General features: G+C 42.0%; 1 protein-coding gene across 3 annotated transcripts in view; it reads right to left on the bottom strand.

Moving 5' to 3' along the window:
* The window catches only part of LOC133498169 (teashirt homolog 1-like), a 143329-nt gene that overhangs the window by 47806 nt on the left and 79714 nt on the right, over window positions 1-15809 (bottom strand). For all 3 annotated transcript variants that reach the window (XM_061814698.1, XM_061814707.1, XM_061814715.1), the window contains exon 3: window positions 10565-10658. The gene's annotated coding sequence lies outside the window, so the exon portion shown is untranslated. The remainder of the gene's footprint in view (window positions 1-10564; window positions 10659-15809) is intronic.

The raw sequence follows: 15809 nt of genomic DNA, 5'->3' as shown, positions 1-15809 counted from the left end.
AAAAGAGGTGCCAGACAGATTGGTTCCACCTTTCTTCGGCGGCTTCATACGGAGGGGAGGGGCTCCCCTGATCCACCATCCCAGGAAAGGGGGGGCATGGAGGTGGGGGTGGGGTGGGGTGGCTCCGATAGCAAGCCGTTCCCAGGCGTTAGCAAATTGTTTATAAAAGCAGGCAAACGGCGGCGGGGTTACACAGCTAATGGCTGGACGGGGGATGAATGTCTTGGGAGGACCGCTTTCCCTGAGCGGGACTATAGCAACATACCGGCCGGATGGAGAAACTTGCCGGTGAGTGCTCGCCGCGGCTACAAACGACGGGAGGCTTACTAATGAGCGCGGGCGAAAGGACCGCCCTCGCCAACACAACACGTGTCCGTCCGCGTCTGTCATCGCAGCCGGCGACGCTGATTGACGGAGAACGGTGACGTCACTTCAAGAGAAGGGGGGTGAGGGGTGAGGGGGGGGTATTAGCTCACAGAGGATGACTTCTTGTTGGTTAAAACAAAAAAATACTAATTGTGATGCGGTGCCTTATACAATTTAAATCATGAGTTTGAAGCAAGTAGGAACGCAGACATTCTTCTGAACTTATTCCATAACAAAACGTCACTTTGAGATCTATAATGCAATTTAAACAATGAATCTTAACTTTTATGTAAGACCTTTAATGGGTAAATTGTTAGTTTCGTACAAATGAAAAAAAAAATAATAATAATAATAATAGGCAGCATGTTTAGAAAAATTTAAATCATGATTGCCAGTCTAAGTGGGAGGTTTAATGGACAAATTGCTTTGAATTTATTGAAAATCATACAATTTCCACAGTTTTTAATGAGGCGGCAAACAATTTAATGCTGGATTTGGGCTCTTTAGAGCTTCTAACATTGGAGACAAATTGTTTTGAATGCAATCTATTCCTTTAAAAAAAGACATCTCCTACAATTTAAATCGCAAGTTTCAACTTCAAAAACATATTTCGTCTATGTTTTTAAAAAAAAAAAAAAAAAAAAACATACACTGGTCCGTTGTTGCTACAACGAGATGCTCGGTGCAATTTATTTCCTGATTTTGAGCCTTCATTGATCCATTTCTAGTTTACAACGTATTAGATTGCTTAAGACACACACTTTAAAATTTTAATGAGGCAGTTAGTACAATAAAAATCCATATTTGGGCATTTTGAGCTCAAATAGAACTATATTGTGTTTACAACCCATTACCATGTATACAAAATCTATTCATAAGGAGACAAACGCATTCTACAGATAAAAGATTAAGTTCAACCAGTCCATTCAAATATTAGAAACACTTCAATACGATGCAGATATTTGCATTTAATTAAGTGTTTGCGTTGAATGTCGTGACGTGTTTTGTATTTCAGCACGTTGACAAAGTTAAATATGAGGTAGAAAATACATGCTTATATAGAATATGAAGAATTTCAAGGATGCGGTGGAGGAGTATGAGCAGGGCCAGCAGGGGGGGTCATGGGGTCCCGAGAGAAGCCTGACAACGTGCGTGCATTCAAACGTGTGTTTCCAATTGTAAAAATCCAAAACGCCTTTCACTTTCTCTAATTAACAACTTTGTATTATTGGTGCATGCATGTGAGTTACATATTTATTCGACTAGTCCATGAAAAACAGTTTTCATTTTAATAGACGCTGCAGAAAAGAGATAAAAGCACGATCATCTTTGAAAAAGCTGAAATGACGGCTCAGGTATATATTGAAATAAATATCCACCATAAGAAGTGTCAAGTACTCTTTTTTTTTTTTTCTTTTTCCTCACAGCCTTTTTCTGTCTAGCTATGGGATGGAAACAGTGAAACAACGTGTGAAGAATTTACCATTTTAATTGTATTTGCATTATGTTATTATTTTACAATGTATTTAAGAGTTTTTATTGTAGTCTATATTTAAACATTTTTTCAATTATGTATTTATCATTGCAAATTCTATGGTACAATTTTTAATTTGTACTTTATTACTTATTTTACTGAAACTATATATTTTTCTAGTCATTTAATTGTAATGTTTATGATCTTATTGTATGTTGTCTTATTATTCGACTGTTGAAATTTAGTAGTTTTATTTTGCAACGTAATTTTTTGTAATTTTGACATTTATTTTATATTATTGTTTTACTGTAATTTATGTGTTATATTAGGAATGAATTTTATATTTCATTTTGTTTTATTAACTATTAGATTTGACAATAGTTTACAAGTGTTTGGCTTTATGCGAGGAGTTGTAGAAGTAGGTGGCTTCTCAGAGGATAGATTATATTATATTATTAAGTATTTATCGGGAATGGTCACGGCAAAGTTAATGGAGCAAATGATGATTACAAAAATGCGATGCCTACCACTTAACGGTCATGAATAAATTAGTTTGCATGGCACACATTTAAGACCCGCATATTTCTTTTCTCCGCTCGGAACTTTTCTGAAGCGCCGTGAAAAAAAAAAAAAAAAAAACAACCCAGCTAATCTCCAATCCATGATGGCTGCCACCCGATTGACAGGCTGACTGTGAGGATATATGTCTTCACAAAAAAAAAATTAATAAAGCCTAACTTTGACACCAGCGCTGTTCTATCTGCACATATCTATCAGATAAGTGGACGCGTTATAATTAAAATAGCGTGACTGCTTTCACGTTTGGCGGGATATTTCGGTACTTTTGACAATGCAATTAAACCTTCGTAATATCCAACTTTTTTTGTGTCAGTTTTGGCCATTTTTTTTTTTTAAACAATGATGAAAAGCTGGCAGTGAGGGTAGAACGATCACATTTATGCACGAGATCAAAGACTGAATGTGCAGTTATTTTAGAACGATGGCTGGGTTTCCATATTTGGTTGATTGTAGCAGAACGAAGGATGTTTTTACTCTTCTCAGGCCTGGCACACACTTCGGGACATTTTAAAACTTAAAATTGTTTTATCTGTTACAGACCCAATCTTGTGTGATTAAACGTGATCTAGCAAAAATGAAAAAAAACAAAAAAAAAAACAAAAAAAAAAACACGGGGTATGTTGCGCAGATGTTTCACAAGTGTGGAAGGAAAGAAAGGTGGGAATGTTGATGATCATAAGACCCCACCCCCCACCCACCCACAAAAATACTTGGTTTGGCAAATACTTCATGCAGTCTGTCAGACCCACTTTTCCACTAAAATGCGGCATCAGTTACGACGTTTTTATTGAAGCCCGCTTCATTGTTCCTCAGTCGGAGCGCTTCTTTGACTGGTTGCGTTCCGTTCCAAGTCATATTTCACAAAGTCATTACTCAAAAGAACAGTATATAGGAAGAGTTTTATATACAGTACCTCATTTAGATTTCACTTTGCGTGAGTATCCGTGATGTTTTGGTTGATTGGTAAAGTTTCTGTGTTGGTGCTGTATGCAAAATGATGCAAAAAAAAAAAAAAAAAAAAAAAAAAAAGTTCCCTCGACTGCATTAAACGACATATTTCCCCTGTGAAAATAATCGGCGTCTCGCTTGACACGCACGGTGCTGGCGTCGCCTTTTTGTTTGCTTTGACACGTGCTCCCCAATTAGCATTTCTCAACCGTTAAGTGGGAGCAGAAAGGGACACATTCTTGAAAAATAAAATAAATAAAAAGCCCCGCCAACTGCGCATATTGAACGATCTGGTTTGGTGTGTGACAATATGTCCAAAATTAATGCACAATTATATATTATTGTTATGACAAACACATTTTCCCAGACGAGATAAACACGGAACGCACCACAATCGACGCAAAAGTTGTCAAATTTCTCTGTACTGTATATTATCCAATTTTAGACAGAGAGTTTTAATATAAGGGGCCACCTAGTGTATAAAGACCGAGCTGTGATACTATAAAGTACTACAATATCTGGGGTCGCTTAAGTTTAAGTTTACGACAATATGGTGGTATTTAGACTTAAAGTACACACTCACTGCTCATCGTTGACTACTTCTCCAAATCAAAGTGCGTGCACGATATATTAAAAGTGTAATTGCAGTCAAGTTTAATAATTGCGCGACAATCTACTCAAACAAATGAGGATAACCATATTGCTCCTCTTTGTCTTTGATGTCGCAAATTAATAATCTAGCTAGGGAAAGGTTGCAGTTCTGCTGTCCAGCGGCGTTATTAGGAATCCCGCACATGGTCTCGGCAGGACACGCCCTGCTCCGATGTTACTGGCTGCAGGACTTGTGTCGCTACAATATGATTGGCTGCTGAATTGTGGCAAACCACGCCCTACAAGAATGTGACTTCATTCTGGCAGTGGTAAGAAGAATCACACTAACCCTAACTGTAACCTTAATCCATCCTAAACTGCCTTTACCCCAAACATAATCCTAAACGTCACCATAAAGAAACTTTATGTTGTCCAAACGTGATACATATTTGTAATGGTCATCTCATTACATCTGCATATAGCTTCCCATTGCTGTGCTGTAGGAGCCAATCACGTTACAGCAGGACATCTCCTGAGTGGGATTACATGCCTTCCTGAGGGTGTGCAGCATTAAATGTGTCGCAATGTGGTTTAATATTTACACATTTATATGTTCAGGAAATAAAATTGGTTACACTATCAGCATTTTCAATATAATAAACTACACACTATACGCTTAGGCTAGTTTGCTCGAGTTATTCGCCTAGCCAGTAACGTTTACATGTACGGTGGCCTTTCAGGGACTCAAGAGATTCAATAATATGCTCCTTGGTACATGTGGAACTTGTTGCGAGATTGGAAGTTGTCAGTAATCTAAAATATAATATATATCAGCTAATTCTCTCATATTATTAGCCCAGCTCACGACACCCACGTGCACGGTGGCCTTTAACGGACAGAAGACATTTGCTAAAATAGTCGCGGCTATAATTAAAAAGTCCGCTCTTATGATTACTTCAGGGAATTTCAGACATTAGAATAGAACTTCCTGCGTGCTTGACATTCCGACTTACTGTCGCGATTAAGTGTCAAATTAGCGCATCCTAATCCTTCGCGGTTCCAAAATCTGCAAATCTCCGACTGCACAGATCCTTTGCTGCTGGCTGTCACCATAATATATATATATATATATATATATATAATATATATATATATATATATAAAGGACTCTTAAAGCAGCTCATTTCCTGACATTAAAAAGAGCATGCGCGTGGTTGCAGGCGTATATTTATGAATAGGAACCTTTAATTAGGGCCCGTGTTTCCTCGGCAAGTCACATTGAGGGATGGTCCTGGGCGACATTCATTAATGATAATCACCAAGAGCGATGATGGTGCAGCTACAGGCCACATCTCGGGGGAGCCCGCACTTGAAAAGAAGAATGAAATTACACACGGTGACTCTTTAATTGCGAGGAGAGGAAAAAGAGCCGGGAAATATAGAGCCATCATTGTTAAATATGCTCATTAGGGGATCAAGGATTTGTGTGAAGGTCTCTCGTCTTTAAACCCGCGAAGTCGACACCTCGCCGCCACACAAAGAAGCAGACCGTTTTTTTATGTGCACACGCGAGAAGTGCACTTTTTTTGTGTGTGTCTCTTTGGAAAGCATTTGTTATGAAGGTCTATAAGAAGAAAAGGAGCGACACAACTTTGAATTCCGAACAAAACATTTGGAATGTGACCAAGGTTTTTGTGACCCGCAAGCCTCGAAAGTCGCACACAACTACATGACGCACGTCGCTTGCAGTGCCACAATGTGATTTTGTTGTAATAACAGTGGTTAATAAAATAAAAATTGAAGTCACTCACCTTTGTCTGTCTTTGTCAGTGTTTATTATTTTCTGCATATTTAATACAGAGTAGTAACTAACAATTATGAGTTTTTCTTTGTCTTAGTATTGACCATATCTATTACCAGCTACAAATGTCTTTCTAAATAAAGCTTACGATGGCCACATTTGAAATGGATTATTTCTTTTTGCATTTGAAATGTTGGATCAAAGAGGATTCACGTTACATTTGAAAAAATGCCTACTTTATTAAAAAAACAAACAAAAAAATGATTGCAAGAAAGTCACCCAAAGCAAGCCGATTGCACGCAACATCTGCCAAGACTTTTGTGACATTTTTTAGATGGCTGCCGTTGCAATGATTAAACGGCAAATTAACTGATCACCCGGAATAATTGTCAACGGCGAGCGTAATTAACATTTTGCCCAAAATTTGGACGCAGTCGCACACATCCCTGACCCAATTGCTACGTCTCGCTGCACTAATTAATCACAGCTGACTCAACATAGTGACAAGGTTAGCGAGGTGAAAACTCCATGACTGAGAAGTCAGTTTCTCAATCTTTCTCCACAGTCCTTGTCCATTTCTATGCCCCCCACCCCTGGATCCAATGGGTCTATTTTTACCTGAGTGGAGGTGAGAATGAGGAAAGTAGCAGTAGAAGAAGAAGAATAAAGAAGGCGGATTCCAGGCTGGGTCATGATGTGCCATAAATCAAAAAGAATGACACGGCTGTCTCCCGTGACACCCGGTCGCGTGCTGGATCCTCCTCCCGGCTTTCGACACGCCGCCGCGGCAACTTTATTAATCAATTCTCTGCCCGTTAATTGTCACCCGTAAATTCCCCCCATTTGGATTTTTTAATAATCTCAGAGGCACAGCGCTAACTATCTGCCTGCTGATTGGAGTTTTATTGAGAAGCGAGATGGAGACGGGGGAGTGACACAAATAGCTTTCTCGTCACCTCCCGTCCGGTGACAGTTATGAAATACAATTATGATCGGCCGCCGCTGCTTAAGGATTCACCGGGCGCGCCCCCGCTTGTCGAAGGGGGGCGGCGTTTGGGGGTCTACCGCAAGTCCCTGCTGATAAGACATCTCCTTTAACTACCACTTCAATTTTCCGTCCAAAACTGCATTTACACACCATGCTTCATGTGACAATTCCCATTTTACTGCGAAGGGGGCTGGGGGACGGGGTGCACCAAATGTGCCAGGACCTTGAAGGGGGTGCGTGTCTTTTCAAGTTTAGGAACGGATGGTATTGAGCGTTAAATATGATCACTACATGGAACGTTTGAGGTGCACAGACCTATCTCGACGGGTGCACGTGGGTGTTAGCGGGTACGGCAACCCAGTCAAAATGTTGCGTGTTTGAAAGATTTCCAAATTGACGAACCGAGCGTTAACTATGTCAAATTATACAACATTAGAGGTGACAGACGAAGGATTTCCAAAGTGTCACCGCCCTCCCGGGACAATGTAAAGTGATTTCAGAGACTTGTTGGTAAATAGATACGTTTCAAGATAATTGCTGAAAACATGGGCAAAGATTGAGAACTTGTGTGTGTTATACTGAAGTGTGCAGATTGAGCCTCAAATTGCTCTTTGCAATTATAACTTTCCTATTATTTTGAATGTGGCTAATTCGGTATATACTAAATAACTCACACTTGGGAGTCAGCGAGGCAGCACGGTGGGTCATCTGGAAAGCTTTGGCCTCACAGTTCTGAGGTCCTGGGTTCGATCCCGGACCCGCCTGAGTGCTGTTTGCATGTTCTCCTACTGCCTGCGTGAGTTTTCTCCGGGCACTCTGGTTTCCTCCCACATCCCAAAAACATGCAACATTAATTCAACACTCTAAATTGCCCCTAGGTGTGATTGTGAGTGCGGGTGTTGGTCTCTATGTGCCCTGCGATTGGCTGGCAACCACTTCAAGGTATACCCCGCCGCCTGCCCGTTGACAGCTGGGATAGGCTACAGCACTCCCTCGACCCTCGTGAGGATAAGCAGCTATGAAAATGGATGGATGGGAGTCAGCTAGTTATTATTAATAGGTTAGCTCGCCCAGTTAGCTAACTCGCTATGCCTACAGTCCGAAAATGCATCTTTCCTGGATGCTGCGATAAACACAACAGCTCTGTGTGGTTATTTAAATAACAAAAATATAAACAGTACACTGAAACGATATTGTGTAGTGTTAGTGGAAGAGATTATTAAAAGTAAAAAACAATCTTGGGAACAAGTAAGTGAAAAAGGATTGGAATCGCTGGATAAGGGACCAACTGAAAGGGTGCCCTCTTTCACAGCCCCGGTGGTCAAGGACGCTAGTGTGAGAGGGGACGGTGGTCTCATCCATCAGAGGAGTTATTGGGAATGGAAGCTGCCAGTGACAGTGATCATCAGCACCGCAAACAATGGACCATAAACATCCTGTGACAAGTGGTCACATATAAGAGAAAGAGAGGAGGGGGGAAGCTTGGCCACATATTTGTGTGCGTGTATGTGTCGGACATCAGAAACGCTAAGAAAGGCTAACATACACTAGACTGGATTTTTAATGAGAATTCCCATTTTATTTATATATAAAAGCTCATGTCCCGCTTACTGCACACACACCAAAAAATAATTGTGTCCAATCATGCTTTCACTTTCATGGACACCAATTAAAGAAAAGTTCTCAATCTAAAAGAGAAAATCTATCTACAGTAGAGAATGGATGATAATTTTCCCCCAATCTAAGTGTTTTGTCATTTCTGACAGTGAAGCAACACACTAGCTCTGCTTTAATTGGCTGACGTTTAACAGTCTTTATGTTTAGAAAAGACACGGTCCAATTAGTGCAATACCACATAACACTTAAATATTAGACACGCGCACGCGTTTCATTTCAATGTTCTACTGCGTGCGTGTGTATGTGAGAAAGTGTGCAGCTAAGTGCGCATACGCTGCTGTGCTCCTTCAGGACCTGGACGACTTGCCATGATTGATGGAACCATGAATTCTGCTCTTTACCAGAACATCCTCAAGGGAAATATTCACCAATCAGTCCGCATCCCGAAGCTGAAGCAGGCTTTGGTTATAACACAATAACGATCCAAAACTCATTAGCAAGTCAACCTCTGAATGGGTAAAAAAAAATATATAAATGAATAAAAAGTGAAGGTTTAAGAGTCGCGAGTGAAATTCTAGATTTGAATCCAATTGAGAGGCCTTAACAATGCTGTTGATGCTCGAAACCCCTCCCGTGTACACAGTTTTTCCCAGAACTGTAAATTGTCAGGAACCAAATGGAGGACTCCAAGACGCGAACATGATGTTAGGGGTAGTTTTATTCAAGCTGAGGTAATATACGGTGTAAGCAGTCAGAGAAGAAAGAGGAACAGAAACGCTAGGCTAGGCAGGATACAAAAGACATGCAGCAAGGTCTGATGACAAAGAGACAAACTATGAACTATGACTTGACTCTGAAACATAAACTAAGACAGGTCTAAATTGAAGTGGCACAGAAACACTGTGACGAGGATAGCTCAAGACTACACTATTTTCAGAGTTGTTGACTCCTACTGTCAGTGAATGCAACTCACCAACTCAGGGCACAACGAAATGGCAAATGCCAGTGACAAAAACTCCAACTTAAACACACATTCGAATTACAGTCCCAATTTGAAACAGCCGTGAGCGGTGACAAGTGTCACTGCCCAGAGCAGTGGCCACGCCCTTCTTGGCCATGGTCCAGCCTGCCTCATGACATAAATGCAATGTAGACATGCAGGCACTGACACTTAAACCAACTACTTGAACATAAACTGAATAAAGCGGTACATGTTCGCAAATGCACGCTAATGTGTGTGCGAGGGTGTTTCAAATCGACAAACTCGCCTGTCAGTCGGGACAGCTGTCATGTTGCGTTCGCCGACTGCGGCGTCAATGCGGCCTTCACTCTGGAGGATACATCTAATTGCTCTAATCAACGAAGCTGTGCTAAAAAGGGGGAATTCTTTTTGCTTCTGAAATAGCAAATTAATTTTTTCTTAACATTTAAAAAGCAGCCCGAGATCAATTTAACAGTATTTTTAGTTTTGACAGCTTTTCAGAGTGCGTCAGCTTCAGTTGTGACAGCTGAAAAGTGTGCAAAGGGGGGAAAAAAAAAAAAAAAAAAAAAAAAAAAAAGCACCCGGCGTGGACACACAAGATGTGGCGGGCGAGCTGTGATGTGCGCGTGTCACACGACTTATCTCGCTAAAGCGCTCGTTGGCATGCCCGTCACTAAACTTCACAAACGGGCAAGCCTTCAAAGGCGTCACACATGCGCAAAAAAAAAAAAAAAAGAGAGGGAAACGGAACCATCACATCACACATCAGTCAATGTAGCCACCAGCGAAACGAGCGAGGTGTCATGTGCACTCAAGGCGACGCTCGCTGATGATGCTTTCAATCTGAACAAGACTAAGTGATAACAGCTTTTATTCCCCCCCCCCCACTGCTTACTCTCGCCGAGTCTAAATCAATTTCGCCTTTGATTGCTGATGACTATTAGCAGAACATTTCACAGAGCGCGGTTGTGGATATTTGAAGACCCAAGCGAGCTTTTTGCATAACGTTGTCCAAACACAAACAATGTTTTCAAATACTTTATTCTGTTTGCAAACGTCTTTTAGATGATGATGCGATAGTGCACTTTGCCGTTTAGCAAGCAACATTTTTTTTTTTTGCATACAGAAAGACAAACACGCACATCTCTAGGTGAACACAGCAGTTTTTCCCACCTCAAGAAAAAATGTGTATGAGAATCAAGCATGGGGTTCACTTACCAGGGGCTGCAGCTTGTCCGAGGGTGGGGCACGATGAGCGTTGCCCCTGGCCAAAGATGTCCTTAAATTGTCCTCCTTACATAGCACGTGCAGTCTAAACAGGACACAAAATGTTTTTTTTTTTAGTCCAAGTTTTGTATTAGATGTGGAGGTATGCCTTGAGTGCAAGTAGAAACACTTATTTTGAAATTCCAGCTCCATTTTATTGTGAAAGGAAACCGTAGAACATCATATTTGAATCTGCATTCATTCACGCCTGCCTGGAATATAACTATATTTCACGAGAGATTAACAAGAGGCAGCCTGGTTTTATTGGCTGCAAATAACCATGTAAAATACGCATTAAAAAATGCAAATCATTAAAGCTGCATTAAACAATATTATTGACCTTTCCGTGGCCACACTTTTTTTTTTTTTTAAACCTCGCCCACGTAGGCTGTGATTAACATACGCTGCTCTTAATAAATTACATATTATAAAAGAATTAGGCACAACTGGCCGCGTTTTTACGAGCCTGTAAAGGTGAAGGCCACGCATATTAAGGCGCTCACGCGGCGTGAACTTTTGGAGTAAGTTGGCGAATTAATTCCGCCGTTGTGCTCCATTTTCAGTCTGCCCAAGTGTTTCAAACTCAAAAAGGATTTCTATTATTATTATCACACAGCAACAAAGAAGAAGTTTAATATGCCTAATGGAGTTGACGTTCCAACCTCAGCGTTGGAGGTGCGCCGGGTGTTGACGGTCACACAATGTCTGTTTACACCAAAGGAAGAAAGGAGGGAGGGAAGGAAGGAAGGAAGGAAGGAAGAAAGGAAGGAAGGAAGGAAGGAAGGAAGGACCGACAGATGGAGACTTTATTGATCCAGCGAGGAATATTAAATTGTCACAGCAGCAATATTCACGATTACACCAAAGACATCGGGGCGGCACGGTGGATCAGCTGGTAAAGCGTTGGCCTCACAGCTCTGAGGTCCCAGGTTCAATTTCGGGCCCGCCTGTGTGGAGTTTGCATGCTCTCCCCGTGCCTGCGTGGGTTTTTTCCGGTCACTCTGGTTTCCTCCCACATCCCAAAATCATGCAGCATTAATTGCATAGTCTAAATTGCCCCTAGGTGTGATTGTGAGTTCGGCTGTTTGTCTCGACGTGCCCTGCGATTGGCTGGCAACCAGTTCAGGGTGTACCCTGCCTCCTGCCCGTTGACAGCTGTGATAGGTTCCAGCACTCCCCGCGACTCTCGTGAGGATAAGCGGCAAAGAAAACGGATGGATGGAATATATAGAAATAACCAACAAAGATGCCCAACCCCGGAAAAAAAAAACAAACCCCCCCCATCTAAAACTGAACAGGATTTGGGATCTTGAAACAGGAATACCAAAAAAATAAAATGTCATCATTTTTGGTGGTCTTTGATATTAGACAGTTAGTTAGTGGGCATACACCAAAACTAACATATTCCTTTTTACTAGGGAGGTATGTGGGCCAATGAAGAAGCCATGGAATTTGGGTGACTGTGTTCCCTTTTCGACAGTAGTTACTGTCAGTAGTGGGTTAAGATTATGATTCTGACAACAATTCAGGCTTTATTTGAACCAGGATGCCAACACGGGCACAAGGCAAAATGTGACATTTTATTGATAATCCCAGTCAATGTGCTCCAGTCTCTCTTTTTTTTGCCCTCAACGTTCATGTTGGCCTGCTTAGTGAATGGAGGCTCTGTAAACATTTTAATGCCAGAAGAGTCCCCCCCCCCCTTTCTATGCAACAGGAGAGTTGGATGTTGTTCCTCTGCGGGTATTCATATTGTGACAGATATTGATTGGAAAATGCAGTCAGACAGAACGAGGTTTGAGAGAAGACAGAAACATGTCAGCAGAAAAATATAAAAATGAGATATGATTAAAAATGTTACATGGGAATCAATTTTAACCTAAATGATGTGAACTAAGAAGGCACTGAGGAAAGGATGCAATTACTGGAAAATGGAATAGGGACCGGAAAGGGCAACATGCTGAACTACCAATGCCCAGGGAACCAGGGTGGGCCGCCAGCCCCAGGGACTGCACCACCGCCTGCTGGTTCCCTTTTCAGTATTACAGTCGGCTTCTATTGGGGCCAATGATGATCCATTACCATAAAATTCACCTCATTTTCTGACGAAAGTTCAGTCTAATCCACGGAATGGTTGACTGTGCTATTGCTGTTTCTTATCGGGACAATTATTTCAAATCAGGAATTTAAGACAAATTCAAAGAAGCGCCTGGACATTTTTATTTATTTATTTTATAAATATGGATACAAGTCGTCATTCAGCACAAGCAGAGTTTTTCCTGAGATTACAAACCCTTCCCAAGTATATGTTGTCAGCAGCTCGGGTAACAAAATCATCACGGACACCCGAGAGACGTCAATACGAGCCAAACAACACAATGCGACATTTTATTTCTACCTGACCCAGTCCCGACTGGAAACACCTGACACAGAAAAACGGCTCGCTGTCACCTTGACAGCTGAACGGACATAGAGGGAAAGTTTGCCTATGCTTTACACATCTCTTAGTAAAAAAACAAGTGAATTCAAAGCACTTGGGGAGTGTGAAGAGAAAAAAAAAATGACACGCAACAATAGCATCCACCGATAGCACTGTCAAACAACGCCACCTCTCTCGGATGTTAAAAGCTTTAAGAGTTGATGCCTCAGTGACACTCGCAGCCTCGGGATGTCACACATACTTGACGACTTGAGAGCGGTCCTCATTTTTTTTTGTTTTTTTAAAATTCCTTTTTTTTTTTTTTTCGTGGGTGTGCGCATCTCCCGGCGGCAAAAGTGACATTTGAGGGGCACTTTACACAAGCCGGCGTTTGCTGCGGGGGGATCCTCTGTATCACCTAAAGAGCCTTTGTCAGTCATCGGAAAGCTGTCACCTTTCCGGGGGCCGATACGGTAGGGGAGAGAGCGCTGACAGCTCGGAATTAATGAGAGGTGCATGACAGCGCACCTCACGGCTCTCGTCTACGTGTGTGTGTGGTCCTTTGTCTCAAGAGGATGGACCAACTTCCTCACAATGCAGCAGGAATGACAGATAAGACAAGACACACGGGTGCTTGTTTGGCTGGACTCGGTGCTGCTTTACCAAAATATTTGAAGGCCCGCAACCCATTTTAAGATCCCAACAGAGTTGGAGCACACCCCTCCTTCACTCACACGAACCCCATGGGAGGGGGAAATTTGAAATTGCATATCGCGCAAACCCCCTGGACACCTATACAATGGCTACAAGTATTATCTGGATGGCCGTTCCCAAAACTTCTAAAGCTGTGTACTCCATTTTTCGCATTCCGACAGAGCTGGAAAAACCCCGTTCTCTCTCTCTCTCCCCCCCTCTATTTCTCTCTGACACACTCATCGTGCGTTTATTTGACCTTCTTCTTTTCCTTTCGGCTTGTCCCGATTAGGGGTCACCACAGCGTGTCATCTTTTTCCATCTAAGCCCATCTCGTGCATCTTCCTCTCTAACACCTACAGTCTTCATGTCCTCCCTCACAACATCCATCAACCTTTTCTTTAGTCTTCCTCCCGCTCTTTTGCCTGGCAGCTCCATCCTCATCCTCAGCACCCTTCTACCAACATACTCACTCTCTCGCCTCTGGACATGTCCAAACCATCGAAGTCTGCTCTCTCGAAGCCTTGTTTCCAAAACATCCAACTTCGGCCGTCCCTCTAATGAGCTCATTTCTAATCCTTTCCAACCTACTCACTCTGAGTGAGAACCTCAACATCTCCAGTTCTGCTTCCTGTTGTTTCTTCAGTGCCATCGTCTCTAATCTGTACATCATGACCCCTCACCACTGTTTTATAAAGTTTGCCCTTCCATCTAGCAGACACTCTTCTGTGACATAGAACACCAGACACCTTCCGCCGACTGTTCCACCCCGCTTAGACCAGTTTCTTCACTTCCTTACCACGTTCTCCATTGCTCTGTATTATTGACCCCAAGTATTTGAAGTCATCCACCCTCGCTATTTCTTCTCCCAGGAGCTTCGCTCTCCCCCCACCGCCCCTCTCATTCACACACATATACCCTGTTTTACTTCAGCTAATCTTCGTTTATTTGACCTGCTAGCGATCAAAAATATTTCACACACCCCCTGGGTGGCCTTTCTCCAAACATTTAAAGCCACAGACGCGCTTACAAAATCTAGACGGACAAAGCGCAGACCTTCTCCCAAGCTCTGTATAGAGCGCATTATACTTCATGTCTTGCACCTCGGGGTGACACTTGTGTACCCGTTTACTTTGCTGCGAGTGCCATCAAGGTCAGCGGCCCCCAACATTTTCTGTGGTGCACACGGGTTTCACGTACAGTAAAGCAAAGTCTTGACAGATCAGCATAAAAACAAAAAAACAGGAAGAATAGAAATGATCGTTACGCTAAATGTAGTCCTTGCAATTGATGGGAGTGTGCTTATTTCTCATTTTGGGTCAATGGCGACAATGACACCTGAAGTGCATTACTTTTATGAAGTCTACTCAGTAATTTTGTTTCAGTCACTGTCATTGCAGTAATTTTTCACTTTACAGAGATAGGTTGTTGGAAACTGAAGCAAGGTAAATTTTTTTTTTTTTTTTGTAGTTTTGAAGGCTTAATTGCCTTATTTGTGAAGCTGATTTGATCTGACATTTTAATGACATGCCCTCAATACAATGAAGCACTCCAAAGACGGTCACATGACCGAGATGAGCAGCTTGACGTGTACATGCACCTGATTTTCGAAATAGAGGTTTTTACAGAATCTAATGATCAATTGAGTCATTTACTCCGTCTTTTTGTATGGTCCAGTTCCAGGTGGTCGGAGAATCCTGATCTAAGTGCCCCTTCCCTACACCCACGTTTAAATATCCAGACAGAGATTGATAGATTTAAAAAGAAAAGAAAAAAAAGGGTAATTATAACACCCGACTGCTGTTTGCTACACTTTGCAAGTTGCAAAGTGTAAGGGAGCCAAACACCACAATTTTGGGAATCAGTAATTTAGTGCGATTTGGAAGCCTAATAAGAGAAGCCATTCCATTTGAAGAAGCAGATGCTCACTCTCACAAGGACCTAACAACAGGGAAGGAAGTATACAAACAAAAGAAAAATTGGAAAGGCTCCTGAAATTGCATTCTTTGAGCGCGTCGTCGCCAGTGCGAACATGTGTGGGGATGTAATAATCCCGCAGTAAATGAGTTCTGTCAATGTTTCGGC

This window comes from Syngnathoides biaculeatus, chromosome 1 (assembly GCF_019802595.1).
Source record: "Syngnathoides biaculeatus isolate LvHL_M chromosome 1, ASM1980259v1, whole genome shotgun sequence".
In the NCBI taxonomy this organism is placed as follows: domain Eukaryota; kingdom Metazoa; phylum Chordata; class Actinopteri; order Syngnathiformes; family Syngnathidae; genus Syngnathoides; species Syngnathoides biaculeatus.
Note: the sequence above shows the minus strand (reverse complement) of the source record. Positions and strands in the feature narration are given on the sequence as shown.